The sequence below is a fragment of the Humulus lupulus genome, chromosome 8 (genome assembly GCF_963169125.1).
Source record: "Humulus lupulus chromosome 8, drHumLupu1.1, whole genome shotgun sequence".
Taxonomy (NCBI): Eukaryota; Viridiplantae; Streptophyta; class Magnoliopsida; order Rosales; family Cannabaceae; genus Humulus; species Humulus lupulus.
The window spans coordinates 182,753,780-182,758,794 of record NC_084800.1 but is presented as its reverse complement, the minus strand read 5'-3'; positions in this window follow the sequence as shown (position 1 = coordinate 182,758,794).

The window sequence follows — 5,015 nt, the reverse complement described above, 5'->3', positions numbered from 1 at the left end:
GCGCACAGACTTGCACGGTGCGCATGGGGCGCGCAGCCTCGGCCGAGTGACGACGTGTCCGCGCCTGGGCGCGCTGGCGCTGCGTGGGTGGCTGACGGATGGGCCGCGCGGCCCATGGGTGATCCAAGTGGCCTTCGGCGGTTTGGGGTAACTTAGCCTTGATGTATTCCTCCTCCTTAAGTAAACTTAGCATAAAGGGTTTACTCCCTAAATGGGCCGGCCATTTAGCTTATGGGCTTGTCCATATACTTTTTGTAGATATTTTAAAGAGAATGGATGGTGGGGAGCTTGCCGCTTGTCGGCCTAGGGTGTTCTCTAGTTTCCTATATAAAGGGTGAGACCCTCACTTGTTTAGGGGCTGTTATTACATTTTCTCTACACTTGTAACACAAATTTAATACATACAAAGCATAGATTCTTTGTACCTTGTTGCCTTGTTCTTTTCGTTAAGTTGCTACACTCTTTCTAGTGGTTGTAATTAACCACTCTCAAAGCCTGACTTTGCCGACGGACTGGTGAAGTGCCGCACTTCCTAACCTCGGAGGGTTCGGAGCCTTGTGCCCTTAGAAGTTTCACAAGTGATGGTGTGAGGCAAAACAATTTTTTTTTCTGCTGCTGCCATCAATGAGTTCTATGGGTTGGAAGATTTTGAGTGTGCACTGTACAATGACATGGTCATTTCGCCTTCACTTGAGTAATTTGATGATGTGCTCCGAACTGTGGCTATTGAAGGGACTCAATGGCTTATTTCTTCCACCGGTCAACGCACGCTATGGTATGCTTTTGTGACTGCTGAGGCTAGTGTGTGGCTAAGTTTTATTAAGTGCTGCTTGTTGCGTATCACGCATGACACTACTGTGGCCAATAAACGCCTGATTTTGTTGTATTTCATTATGGCTGGCCATAACATCGATGTGGGTAAGATCATTGCTAAGCAGATTGTTGGGTGTGCAAAGAAGAAGACAGGGCAACTGTTCTTTATGTCCCTCATCACTCAACTATGTCGGAAGGCTGGTATGGTAGTTGATGCCTTTGAGGAGGTTTTAGCGGAGTGTGTTGACATTGATTTGCTCTCTATCCATTGAGTGGAAAAGCGTAACCCTAAGTCTGATAGTGGAACTGTTGCTCCTGACCCGCCTTATTCCAGCAAGGTTACGAGCCCTTCCAATGCTCACACTCAGTTGGCTCATATTCCGAGTCGCCTTGAGCATTTTGAAGCGCATAAGTGGGGTAATGTGAAGTATGCTCGGAAGAAGGATGCGATGTTACTCAAGATGCTCAAAAGGAACAAAACAACCTAGTATTCCCCTCATCTTTTTCTTCTCCACATCACTCTCTAACCCTAGCGGCCGCCCACCCTGTCCCTTCCACCTCCTATCACCACCACCCTCGCCTCCACCATCATCATCTTCACCTTCAGCCTGCTTCTCCGACCCACTACCATCACCCAAATTAAAACTAAATGCAAGAGTTATTATCAAACAATTTCAATAGTGGAAAAAAATTAAAGTAGGTTGAATCTTTTAAACTAAAACTAATTGTGGTCTCGGTCCTAATTGTCACAGGGTTAAATTCTCACTAAACAAATTTTCCCCGCGATGTCCTAGATTCCTCAATCTAGTCAGCCAACCCAACACTCAATTGCACACACTCACTCACGTTCGAGGTTTGCCCAGCGTTCACTCAACAACACACTCTCGTTATCAAGTAAATAAACATAAGCGCACACTGCATACAGGGACCTTTTCCCAACCTTGTTATTAAACACAATATCAAGGATACAATATGTTTAAGCGCTGGACATCACACATGCTGATGACTCAAGCGCACACAGCCTATTTATAACCCAACACAAGGGTACGGTTGACATCCCCAACCGCCTAGGCATTGCTAGACCAACCAACTCCTAACATATCAGCATCATATGCTGATTGTAACTAACACGCCCGCGTGTCTCATGGTCAAGCCTTCAGACTGAAGCATCTCGCATCTACTCCCCAACAGATGAGGTCGAACCAATGCACCCGTTCACCAACAGATGTGACTGAACCATTGCACCTGTTCCCCAACAGATGTGACTGAACCAATGCACCTGTTCCCCAACAGTTCTGGCCGAATCATTGCACCTGTTCACCAACAGATGCGCATCACCCAGCTGCTGCCCCCAGCTGACATGTAGCCTTGAGTGATGTCGAGGTCCGTCGGGCGGACCTTAGTGAGGGTCTCACAAACCACCCCCACTAGAAGAAATCGACGTCCTCGTCAATATACTTCTGAGGTACTCGTTCACCTTGTCCTCAAATTGCCACAAGGTAACGGCCTTCTCCCACGAAGCCTCAACTTCGTCTTCGCCTTCCCATTGAACCAAGTCCTCCGTTCATTGGTTCTTCTTACTAGCTCCAAATGTACGATGATCAAGGATTTTAGCCAATTTCTTCTTGAATTGCTTCCTTACAGTAGGAGGTGCCCGTACCGCCTGGTGTCTTCCTTCGGTCTTGTCTTCATGAAACTTCTTTAAGAAACTGACATGGAAAGTTGGATGCACCTTGAATCTCTCAGGTAGCTTCAATTTGTAAGCCACTGCACCCACCTTCTGCACAATCTCGAAGGGACCATCATACTTTTGAACCAGCCCTTTGTGGTAGCGTTTATCTGTGATTTTCTTCCAAATTTGGGGAGTGAGTTTCAGCAACACTCGATCTCCCACAAAAAACTCCAAGTCTCGCCTGTGCTTGTCGACATATTTCTTCATTCGCCTCAAAGCTTTCCCTAGGCTGTCCCTGGCAAGTTCCAGCAACTCGGTTTTGTCCCGTGCAAATCGATATGCTGCAGGACAGACTCCTTGAGACTTCTGTTTTGCAACTTCGTGTGGTGTCAGCAGCTGTCTACCAAAGACTATCTCCGCTAGACTCATTCCTGTGGCAGAGGATTGTTGAATGTTATAGCAAAATTGCGCTATATCAAGCAACTCTACCCAATTCCTCGGACTCGCTGTTATGTAATGCCTTAAGTATTCCTCGAGCAACTGATTTATTCTCTTAGTCTGACCGTCAGCTTGGGGATGGTTGGCTGTCGAGAATTTCAAGTTTGACCCCAACATGTTGAACAATGTTGTCTAAAACCTTCCTGTGAATCTTGAATCACGGTCGCTTATAATATCTTCAGGTAACCCGAAATACTTCACAACATTTTTCATAATCAGCTCCGCAGCCACGTCCGCTGGACATGCGTGTGGGGCAGGAATGAACACCCCATATTTTGAAAATCGATCCACCACCACTAAAATGGACCTGAACCCTTTAACATCTGGAAATCCCAAAATGAAATCCATACTGATTGACTGCCACGTCTTCTCAGGTATTAGCAGGGGTTGCAATAACCCTGCTTCCTGTCTCCGTTCAATCTTATCCTGCTGGCACACAAGACAAGTCTTCACATAGATCTCAATGTCTTGTTCCATCTTCGGCCAAAAGTATGACTTAGATAGTAATGTCATCATTCTAGCCACCCCCGGATGACCAGCCCACTGAGGGTCGTGGGTTTCTTTGAGTAGTTCTCTCCGCAAACCACCACTACTTGGTACAAACAGTCTGCCACCCTTGGCATAAAGAAGACCATCTTCTTCCCAGTACCTCATCAATTCACCATCTTTAGCTTCACTCAAAAGCTTTTTGTAAACGGGATCGAGCAGCGACTACTCCCTCACCCGGTCGAGAAAGGTTGTGCTCACCTGAGACAATGCACCAACAAAAGCCTGTACCTCTTTGCGGCTCAAAGCATCAGCCACCTGATTTTGTTTCCCTGGTCTGTGCACCCAAACAAAATCAAACTCCGCTAAATACTCTTGCCAACGAGCTTGCTTTGGAGTCAACTTTTTCTGAGATTTGAAGTAAGTGTTGGCAACATTATCCGTCACCACAGTAAACTTTGTACCCAGTAAGTAATGCGTCCAAATGTCCAAACAATGCACCACTGCCGTCATTTCTTTCTCATGGGCCGAATATCTCTGCTCAACATCCTTTAACTTTCGACCTCAAAAGCTATTGGATGTCCCTCTTGCACAAGAACTCCACCTAAAGCACGGTCAGATGCATCAGTTTGTACTTCGAATGGTAAGTCAAAGTCTGGCAATTTCAAGATTGGTTCTGAAGATACTGCCACCTTGAGCTTCTCAAATGCCTCATTACAGTCTTCAGTCCAACACCACTTCTGGTCTTTCTTGAGGAGATCCGTCAAAGCACTCACCTTCCTTGAGTACCCCTTAATGAATTTCCGATAGTAATTAGCCAATCCTAGAAATGAACGCAACTCCGGCACTTTCTTTGGAATAGGCCAATCCATAATTGCTCTTACCTTGCCCTCATCCATTCTAAGTTTTTCTAAGCCAACCCAGTGACCCAAGAATTTCACTTCTTGCTTGCAAAACTCGCATTTCTCCTTCTTAATGTACAACTTTTCTTCTCGCAACTTTGTCAACACCTTCCTTAGATGCTGCAAATGTTCTTCTAACGAATTGTTATAGATCACAATGTCATCAAGATACAAGACAACAAACCGGTCCAAAAACTCATACAACACATCGTTCATTAGATTACAGAATGTTGCAGGAGCGTTAGTTAATCCGAAAGGCATCACTAGAAATTCAAATGACTCATACCTCGTAACACAAGTAGTCTTTGATTCATCCCCCTCTGCAATTCGAACATGCCAGTACCTTGACCGGAGATCTAGTTTGGTGAAGTATGATGCTTTTGTCAACCTATCAAACAAATCCCCAGCGTTCGGGACTGGGTATTTGTTCTTTACCGTGACTTTGTTCAACACCCGGTAATCCACGCACATCCTCAATGACCCGTCTGCTTTCCTCTGGAACAATACCGGCGCACCATAAAGAGCCTTGGATGGCTGTGTATACCCACTATCAACCATCCCATTCAATTGTCTCCTGAGTTCTTCCAACTCAGAAGGTCCCATCTTGTATGGTGCTTTGGTCGGTGGAACCGCCCCCGATTCCA